This window comes from Daphnia pulex, chromosome 8 (genome assembly GCF_021134715.1).
Source record: "Daphnia pulex isolate KAP4 chromosome 8, ASM2113471v1".
Taxonomy (NCBI): domain Eukaryota; kingdom Metazoa; phylum Arthropoda; class Branchiopoda; order Diplostraca; family Daphniidae; genus Daphnia; species Daphnia pulex.
The window spans coordinates 2,849,217-2,860,401 of NC_060024.1; the positions used below are offsets into that span (position 1 = coordinate 2,849,217).

The window sequence follows — 11,185 nt, forward strand, 5'->3', positions numbered from 1 at the left end:
TTCATTGACAACATTAAGCAGGACCTATAATTATACCGTTATTTATTAGTAGCTTTGCTACCATTACATTAAGACTGAAGCTACATGCTTTTTAAAATTAAAAAAATCATGCTTGGTTCATGACTGTCACAGACCCACAAGTCAAAGCAGACGACAAAATTTTTGAGAAATTTGTACAACTTGCAACGTTGCGTGAAGTGCAATAGCTACTTTTGACAGTTGGAGTACTTCACGCTGTGAAGTACAATAGGCGCGACCAAAAAAAACCTGACATTCTTCTGTTCTTTTTTTTTTCTCTTTTTAAATTTTAGGTGTTTCTGCAGACGAAGCCGTGCGGTGGCGCGGGCATTCTTCTGTTCACATCCAGGAATTTGTTTTGGTTTGGGAAAGTGGGCAGTGGGAGGGGGAGGAATCTACATTTATACAAAGCCGCCAGACAGTCGTAAAAACTGCCACTGAACTCGCTTCTAGTAGGCCTGCAAACCAGGGGTATGGAGAGATGGTTGCCAATAAATTTCCCATAAGGGGATTCGACGGGAAGCTACTTTTTTACTACTTTCTTACGACATTTGTATGGACTTGATACGGTGGCCCCTTTGAATCAACGCCAACTAGGCTGTTGCGGCATATGGACATTTAAAGAGGCCGTTTAGTAAAATGGCCGGAGCCCCCCCCCCTTATGGTAAATTTAACATTTTCATTGGCAACCATCTCTCCATACCCATGTGCAAACTAGCTTGTTGGGTTGACGCGCTTCAAGCCGGAAAAATGAGCCCCAATGTAGCTCATCTAGCGGCATAAAATATAGACTGGTGCGTCTTTGGCGGGAATAGCGGTGGCAATCGAAAGCTAGTGGCGCGTCTTTGGCGACTGCGATTTTACAGGGAAAACGCTGTGTAATAAAACAGATACCCCTGGAAATTACATCTATTTTAAAGATCTGCGATCAATCTATTTCTAAAAAAGTGAATGCATTTTGCGCAACATTTCCGTACGTATCGTGTTGAAGAATACAACTTTCTTTTGTACGTTTGAAAAGCGATTTGTATCGTAGCGGGGGCGTGTCGAAACTGAGCCTCGTTCGACGGTGACTAGAATTCCTAGGGGAAATTTCAAAAAATGACTGACAGGTGTGTGGAAAACGTATGTTCCCTAATTCGCCCCAAATTTCGCCGTCTGTAAACATACCAATTAATATAGTTTTTTCACGCTTCTTATTTTTGTTCACTCTCATGCTTTTAAGGTACTCGAAGTGAACTGAAGCTCGGTGCGAAATGCGTCACCACTGGAATTCGAGTGATAATAGCTCGAAGCTCGAGGGGTTGTGGTTCGATTACCCATACTGGAACCGTTCGAGTGGGTAATTCCGGGAAATTCAGCATACATTTTACCATTGCCATTATCTTCGAGTAAGATACTCGAGGCTTTAAGAGCAATATAATAAGAGTTTTCAACAAAAAAAACATGTCATAAAATGATGACGAGGCAACAATCTGACGATTTGTCCCACACAGCCCCACATTAAATCTCGAAGTCCGACACCCGTCAGTGACGTTTTTCAGTCAGCTGTAGGAATAAAATTATAAAATAATTAGAAAAAGTATATTGGGTTGTAAAAACAATAATTTGTATGGCTAATTTTTGACGGTTGTAAACGATGGAGAGGGGGAGGGGTTAGAAAATTGGAAGATACAAAATATAGACTTATAATGTGAATATTGGGGGTTGGGCCGGAAAAAAAAATTATGTCGTTTAAGAGGAGGGATACTTTTTGTGACGTCCTGTAACGACTGGGGAGAGGTGATCAAAAATAACCAAAAAATTGCGTGAAGCTTCTTATTAAAAAAAAACTAAATTCTGTACGAGAGGTCGCCTACTCTTTTTCCCGTGGTTCAATCGTAAGGGGGAAAAAAATTAGGAAAATCAAGGAAAATTAGGAAAAAATTAGGAAAAATTTTGAAAAATTAGGGGAAAAATTTATAAAAATACGCGAAAATGAGAGATTTTTTATGTTAAGAAATAAAAAAATACCAAAAAAATTGGCGGCTCTGTACGGAATTAGTTTTGTCAAACGAATGGCAACAAAATTTTTCAATGCCTTAAGTAATGCATTTCCAATCCCTAGCTATATGAGGGTGGAGTATCAACCCCCTTAAATTTTCGGGGCTTAAATTGCACCAGCCGTCATTACGGGTGGCGCTGCGATTCGCTATTTCCACAACGTTACGTTACTGCCATTGTGAATGCACTTTTAGTGTTAACGTTACAGTGTGGTACCAAGAATTCTAAACTTAATACTGTTAGTTAAATCCGAAAAATAAGGCTTAAATTGGAAACTGTTAATATTTTACTCATATGAACATGGGTAGTCGTAAAAACAAAATTATCGACAATTATTAGTAAAAACTGGTGTAGCGATTATGGTACTATGGTAAGGTTCTGTTGGATGATAGTTCGGTCCCCGGACGAGGAAAATATTTTTTTCATATTATGAACCACGAAATTTTTGTTATAGTTTGTTCTATGACATATTTTATTTTATTATGTCATATTTTTAGTTAAATATACGAAAAAGTAGTGAAATGATTTAAGGTAATATCATCAATATAATCAATTTACAATTTCTAGTCTTTTATTTCTCTTTTTGTACTAGTAACTTGAGCCCGGTCACGACCGGGGAACTTTGGTCTAGCGTAAAGTCGGACTCTTTTGCTATTCGCTTTTCTGTAGCTTAATATCTATAGCACGTTGATCATCTGCCCCATAATTTTATCGTGGGAAATCTACCCCTGCCCAGTCAGTAGAAACATTTCTTCCTACCTTACTTGAATGAAAATATTCATTTTTCTTTCGTAATTTTTTAAATTCGAAGATGCGCATTCTGCCCGCGGTGTAAAAGCCCTGTTTTTACGTGTTTTTGAGTGGCCACAATGCCCACGGTGGTATTATATGAGCGTGTGTCTTAATCAGCAATTTTCATTTGCCGTCTTACAGTTAAAATTTTGTGCGGAGTAAAAAAAGGTTTTTATATAGGACTTTATACAATTTGTGAAATTGTAAATAAAACATGTCCTGTTTACCATTGAATTGAGAAAAATATTTTTAGAAGGAAAATTCAAAGTTTAAAAACTGCATTCTGCCTGTCATTTTTCAAATATGTAATACTTTAGATTTTTATTCAACCTAATTAGCAAAAACAAAATGGCAAGGGTTAATTGAGCATTAGTTACATTAAATGACTATAAAAAGATTTCCTGCTTGTTTTCCAGAATGAAAAGGGAACGGTCAATTTAAAATTTTGAAAACGCAGTCTAAGCAGTCAGCTATAATATTTTCACATAAACTGGATCTACTTTCACTGGTTACAAATTACGTCCATTAGATGACCACAGCGGACGATAATCGGACGGACCTAGTTTGGACGTCCATTGGAATATTGGATGCAAATACATCTCTAGTTTTGTTTAACTTCATTTTAGTACAGCAAATGGACGGCCAATGAACAATCACCAAAACCAAAGCTAAAATTTTTCTATCAGTTGATAGAACTCATAAAAAACCAGCCTTAATTCACCATGTGAAAATTAGAAATTTCCATAAATTTATGTTTTTTAAAGCTACACTCTCAAACAAATGAGTGCTCCTTATAAGATGCGAAATGGACAGTGCAACTTATAAGTTGAGGAACGCTTCTTACATAGTAACCATCGCAACCACCAATCACTAGTAGATAAGCGACTTACTAACCTTTTTTTCAATAAAGAAAAAAAGTCTGAGGCTGGAATCGAATATTAGTCAATGGGATACGCAGCGCAGTACGCTAACCACTATACTAATCCTTCCTTAAAATATTTAAAACGCTTTACGTTCTAATTCTCTTCGGATCTCAATCCTTCTTATTTCTTGATCTAACAGCTCCAGAACCCGTCCTCGTTCTAGCGCTCTTCCCCCTCTAACGTCACCTTCCCCCCGTGCCCCGCACTGCCTTCTTACTCTACTTTTCTCTCATCATGGGTTTGATCATTCCATAAACTACATAGAAGCACCTTATGCCGTCTTTATAAATTATGTACTGCATCGAATCAAAATCCTTATTTATAAATTTTGATGCAAATTATACCTTGTTGTATATATTTTCAAGAATTCTAACTTCGAATGCTTTCTGCGTTGTACAATTTATTATTATTGTGTATACCTTCGACCGTTTCTTAGCATTCACACTCGTTTCATATAGATGAAAAACTATAACATGCATAGGCATGCACATTACTATTCAAACACAAATCCACGTTAGAATGATTGTGTCTAGTGTAGTAGAACTTTCATGCAGGTTCCATAGGCTAGTGCGATCGTAGCGACCGCTACTGTGATTGTGGTAGCATTTCACTATTATTGTTAGTAGTGAAATGCTACTTTCAGCAAAAAGTAGTTCAATAGTAGCAGTGAACTACTATAAAGTAGATCCTTTACCTAATACGTAGAGGACGTTACTCTTCAGGTTGCGAAAAAAAATTTTACTTAGTGCTACTTAACGGAGTGCTACAAGATAAGTAGCACCCAATGAAATGAGTGTGTAAGTAACAATAAAACAGTAAAATTTAAATGTACCAAAAATTTATTTCTATATTTTTTGGGAAATTTTTCTTCTTTAATCCTATTGCTTATTTAACGCTAATGGAATTAGCTGTTAATTTGTGTTATTTGACAATTTCTAAGTAATAAGGTAGGGATCCTAAAATTGTTTAATATAGATAAAAAGCGGATGGTCTAGTGAAAAGAACGGTAGATTGCGAAGCGGAAGGTTCAAGGTATTCCAAGGAGAGTCAAATCTTTTATCTTCGTTGTAAATCTAGCGTACATTTTACGTGTTTTGGACGTCCAAATTACGTCCCAAATGGATATCTTATAAACGTTACAAGTCTACGTAGACAGATGTGACATTAAGACGGACATTCAACGTACCATGGGTGACCAAAATGTCCAATCGTCGAATATGGATAGCAGGAATACGTTGTTGAGATGTAAGCGTGCTAGTAGGATCTGTTCATCGAGCCCCGAAATCAAGCCTTGAACAAAAAGATGGTCAAATTAGTCACATAATTTGAGTAAACTTGACGGATCGCAAAGCAATTTATTTAACAAAAAAGCGGATCAAGTTTGAGGTAGCGACTAATCGCAACAAAACAGCAAAAAAGGAATAAAACTTTTGTTATTTATTTGAACGATGAAGCCATGCAGCAACAGATGAAGCTGTCGTGCTCCGTTTTGCAGGACAGCTCGCAGCGAATGATAACAATTCATCCTCCATGTAAGTGTTGCTGGTTCTCCTTATTGATGATTTAGTCTCAAACTCTACATTGTGGCTGCGAGTTTATTCAAAGAGACTTTCGTTAGAACACTTGATGTTAAGATTAAGTTATAGCAACATTTATTACTATAGTAACATGGAATTCGAAAAATTATTAGTTACAAATAAACTATAAAGACATGGATGTGCTCTTATAGCAGTTAGATCAAACCACCTCTGAAAAAAATCTTGATAACGGCATATCACCTCCATCAAGTTTTTTACGACCGGTTTCGAAATAGATATTTTAAGGAAAAGAACGAGAGAAAGATAAGGTGAAAAAGGGATTAAAAAATGGGGGAGTAGTTTGGTTCTCAGTATACCTTCTGTCAACTTGAAATAAAAACATATAGAGCAATTTGCCTGCTCCAGAAACTTTCCAGCGTGGCTGTATATTTATAACTTTAACGTAGATTTTTGACGCTACATTTTATCTAAGATAATAAGCTTTAATTTAAAAAAATGTTACAATTCCGATGAATATTACGGAATGCAGGCCCAGATGTGTGAAAAAAGACCTACTAGCCTCGGTCTCCCCTATTCTTTTTGGTTTAAGATTTTTTGAATACGTCGGTTAGAAAATAGACAACCAGGTAGAAATCCTATTACAAATAATCTTGAATGCAGCAACACGCTATATTAAATTATATTAATGCAATCCCAAAACTATGATGAACCTTCATATTATTTGATCGGACAATCAGACGAGAAAATTCAACGGCCGTGTTTATCAGCCCCCCCCCCCCTCTCCAAGCCAGATACCTCTTTACCTTAAACCCACCTCTAATATAAACTCTATATACCTGCCTTTTTTACTCGCGTTTACCCTACCTTATTTCCAGGGTTCTATGTATACGTTAACATTACAAAAATAGTTGTTTTCCTTTTCTCTCCAAAATCTCGTATAAGAATACGTAGACGAAAAATTTTGATATGAAAGTTTTCCATTTCTATAGTTTAAAATATACAGTTATTGTTAAAATCTCCATAAAAAATTCCTACGGTAAGTCCTTCGGGTATTTTTTAAAACGTTTAAGAGATAGAAAATCAAGGTTCAATAGTAGATTCGAGTAGATTAATACATACTATTACGTGTGGAAAATTCTTTCCATTTGTGGTATTATGTGGTGCGACTTGGGTGTGGCGGAGGCTTCACCCAACCACCCTACGTATGTTAAGATTGAGTTTTAACAGCATTTATTTCTACAATATGGAATTAGAAGAATCATAAGTAAATACGTCATGCAACACTGCACCACTGAAAACTGACTGAAACTGAAACTACGTTTCAGTTTGGACAACCAGTTGCGGTTTTTATTTTGGGTTGTGATTTTGTTTGAGCTACCAGTCATTATAATGATACATACAGGTATAAGAATACATACAGGTATTACCCCATAAATTGTTGGATCTACTGCAGATCCGACCCCTCAATTTAACTAGCTTTTTAAGTAGTCAATAACTATACTTATGCACTCTCAATTTTTGTTTCCTACTTTTTCCCTTCTTTTTGTCTACTTCAAATAGTGGCATAAAAAATAGAGGAAAGGTAAGAAATCTATTCTACTTTTACATAATAGAAAAAGTTGATGTTTACAATTTATCTACCATGTGGTAGAGCCAGGCAGAGAAAGACTCTCTACCACAATGGTAGACGAATACGGCAATGAATATAGCTTGTTGCAGACGTCTGCTTAGCATTCTTTACAAAATAAAAATGGCGTATTGGTTTGATAAAGATTGGTTCCCTGGAAAATTCTTAGATGATGAATTGTTTGATTTATACGCGTTAGTGATCTGGAAATTTTTTTCTGTAGATCAATTTGAAACAAAATTTTTCCTGTATTAATGTAAACAGCATTTTAAATCGGAAAATGTTCTAAAATTCAAATTTTTGATTCAGTGATTGTGAATTTATTAGCATTATTTTTCTAACATAAATCACATGGAGAATATTTATTTTTCGATATAGCGATTAGAAAATATTGTCATTTAAAAATTCGTGTCTGATAGGCCTAAATACTTGTGTTTAGGGAAAGTGTTTCGGGATCAATGGAAAAACTCATATAAGTCATATTCTGCAATCTGTTTTCTCCTGGAAAGCTAATTGTCGACTACTTGCAAAAAAAACGAGCATGGTGTGTTAGTTTGATCGTATAGCATTGTTTCAGATATCGTCAATCGTCTGAGAATATATCTTAAACACATAACGGTATTGAATTTCTATTAAACTCACAATCAAATTTCTGAGCCTCACTTTAAAATTTTCATTATTCAGAATTACTTGCTATACACCCTGCCTAAAGATTGCCGTCAGCAGTAAACACGTTTTATCTGTGTTAGCCATTTACAAAATTTTATGTGAAAATTGTCCTTCAGTAGTAAGTTCATGTAAGTTCAATTTATTCTACGCCTCTTTGACTAAACTCATAATTTTTCGTGTTAGGTAACAAAGTGTGTAGTGACACTACCTAAATTTTTCAGTGTCAGGTTTTACTCGTTCCAATTCTCTGAATGTGATTAGCCTTTTACCACATTTTGTGTGAAAACTATCGATCAGTAAGTTCATGCAAGTAAAATTCATCCTACGTCTCATTTTAATTAAACTCATAATTTTTGGTGTTAGGTAACAAAGTGTGTACACTCTAAGATTTGTTATCCTACTTTTGTCTACTTTCGGCTACTTTTTCGGTAGCGAAATGGACATAGTATTTTTTGGTAGGGCTTTCTACCTTGTGGACGTAACGTCTACCATTGCAATGAAGTCGCGAAAAGGTAGTCAAAAGTATCTAGAGAATCTACTATTTGTCTACCATTTAAAAAGTTCCCCAAAAGTAGAATACTGGTAGGAGTATTTATACTACCTTGAATCTATTGAATCCCTAATTTACCAGCACACTTCAATCAGACTAGAACCTTCAACCTTTGGCATCACACTCCAGCTTGCTAATCACTATGTTAATTTATTCTTATATTTAAAAGCAAATCGTAAGTTATAATTAACAGTTATGGTAAATGAAATGGAATCTTGTCACATTTTCGTTCCAGTAGGGAAACTAACCATTAGAATGTTCCCAAAATTCTTATTAAGCTTAACAAATAATTATCAGGCATTAAAATGCTAGATAGTCTACTTTTAACCTACTATACAAAAGTAGAATGAAAATAAATTCATACTTTATTAAAGTAGAAGGAATTTCCTACCTTTTCCCTACTTTCAAAAGTAGAAGGAATAAAATAGTTTCCTACTTCGTTAAAGTAGAAGGAACTTCCTACCTTTTTCCTACTTTTTCGCCTTTACCATATACAGTAGGGAAAAAGTAGGAGATAAAAACTTAGAGTGTAGTGACAATGCCTAAATTGTTCAGTGCCAGCTTTTACTCGTTCCAATTCTCTGAAGGTGTATTAGCCTTAGACCATATTTGTGTGAAAACTGTCCATCCGTAAGTTCATGCAAGGACTATGCAGGATCGTGTCACATGAGTCGATTGTTGAGCGCATGATTTATTCTTAAAGGTATTTTTGTTTTATGTAATAATGTCTAATGTTGTCTGTGAAATTTATTTATTTACATTTTTTAAAGGCTAACAAGGATATTCTATTTCCTTTACATCCTTGATCTGATGGAGTTTCCGGTTTCCCTTTATCTCCTGCGTTGGAACGTTGAATAATCCAATAAGTTCAGTCTTGTCTTACAAAGAGAAGTATTTGTTTTGGGGAATAAAAGGGAATGGTTCATTCGAAGCTTTCAAAACTCTGTATTCATCATTTCACATGATTCGTTTGATGTACGATTCTAAACACTTTTTTTCTATTTTTTTTTATTCTTTTGTATTCAACGTTCATCCTGGTAGGATACTCCCGACAGATGCTGACTTTAATACCCAACTGTTGTCGGTAAAGTAAAGGGTAGCTTTAAATATGTTGGTGTTTTTCTTCTTGATTCATGTTATCTTTTGTATTGCCTGACAATAACAGTTAAGATTGTTTACATGCTATACAACTGTCATGCTTAATACATTTGAAGACTGCTGATCTTCATTTAAAAAAGAATTTCAATTGTGTGTAAATTTATTTATTATTTTTGGATAATCATTACATTATTGGGTAATCCTACCATTTAATTACCAATTAGGTAGCAAAATAGTAGTAGAGAAGTAGTAAAAAATGTATATAGGATTTTGTCTACTTTTACCAATGATAGACAAATGGTAGACGTGGGACTTTAGCTGCTTTTTGCCTACTTTAATTAATGGTAGCCAATCTCTACGTAATAGTAGGGCATCACTACCAAATGGCAGATTGTTTCCTTTAGCAACTATTTGGTAGCCAAAAGTAGAGGGAAAGTCTCTCGCGCCAAAGAAAAAACAAAGGGATGGGTGCGGAAAAAAGGGGAATTCCACTTTTTCATTTTTCAACTTGAAATTCAACTTAGATAATATAAATAAAAAAATTGAAAATCAGACCTGATATAAAGCTAACGCAGGTCTATCTTTAAAAAAAAGTCGCGTTTCCCTAGCCCTAGCCGTTCAACTGCAAAAAAGGCCTAGGTGGCCTATTTTGCATAAGGTCCTCTCGGCTTTCCAAAGACTTTTAGAACGGGTCAAAAGTACTTCGGAAAGTGAAAACAAAAATCTGAAAAAAATCAGAGGTGTTGTCACTATCTCTACCAAAGTACATACCAAATTTGAAAGAATTGGGAAAAAACTGTAGTACTGAGTCGGCTGCAAAAACAGCGCTTTTGCATAAGGTCCTATCGGGCTTCAAAAGACTTTCGATAGGTACTGTACCAGATAGTTAATAGGGAATACACTGAACAGAAGACAGCAGGTTTACCAGTTAGCTGTATTGAATAAGAATAACTTTACCATACAAAACATGTAGAGAGAGTGAGACAGAGATTACATGGTAATGACAGCAGGTAAACCAACAGAACTGTAGATAGGAAACTTGGCACAGGGGGATCGGCAACAGTTCCATCTGGTGGATCAAAGGGGAGAAGGACTTAGTTGGAATACACTCATGTTTATTCTCAACACCTCCCCTCAAACTGAGTCCTTTTCTACGTCAACTATTCCAATTCTCTGCCTCATGGTCTTGAAATGACCAAACTCCAGAGTTTTTTTAAATACATCCGCAACCTTGTCCTTTGCTCCTACATAGTGTAGATCAATTACTCCATTATTGAGTGTTTCTCTTACAAAATGATACTTTATGTCAATGTGCTTCGTTCTTTGGTGGAACTCAGGATTCTTAACTAAGTGGATGGCGCTCTGGTTATCACAAAACAGAGAAATGGGTGGAGGTTCTACTCGCCCAATCTCCTTCAGAAGACGACTGATCCAAAATGCTTCCTTCGAGGCCTCACACCCAGCAATATATTCAGCTTCTGTCGTCGAGAGGGCCGTACACCTTTGACGTCTACTCGCCCACACTATAGGTCCACCACATAATAGGAAGATATACCCTGTAGTTGATTTTCTATTATCCACGTCTCTCGCGAAATCAGCATCACTGTACCCGATGACATCTCTACAGCTGCTTTCCTTGAATTGAAGTCCATGATTAGGCGTTACTGATAGGTAATAGATGATCCTTTTCACAGCATTCCACTGTCCATAGCCCGGGTTCTGACAAAACTGTGACACTTGCCCTACTGCAAAGCTATATCCGGACGAGTAGTAGTTGCTAAGTAGAGTAACGACCCAACAGCTTCACGGTACGGCACTTTCTTCATATCATCACTTTCTTTCTCTGTTTTTGCCGACATGTTGGAGCTGAGTTGAGTGTGCGGGTCAGCCGGAATCAGCTTCGGGTTGCAGCTCTCCATCCTAAATT

The 11,185-nt window shown here is 36.1% G+C and overlaps 1 long non-coding RNA gene across 1 annotated transcript; it reads left to right on the plus strand.

Moving 5' to 3' along the window:
- Nucleotides 1-8,064: 8,064 nt before the first annotated feature.
- LOC124200057 lies at nt 8,065-9,335 on the plus strand. Its single transcript, XR_006877142.1, has 3 exons — nt 8,065-8,863; nt 8,931-9,026; nt 9,202-9,335. It is a non-coding gene; the product is annotated as an uncharacterized LOC124200057 (long non-coding RNA).
- Nucleotides 9,336-11,185: the final 1,850 nt, after the last annotated feature.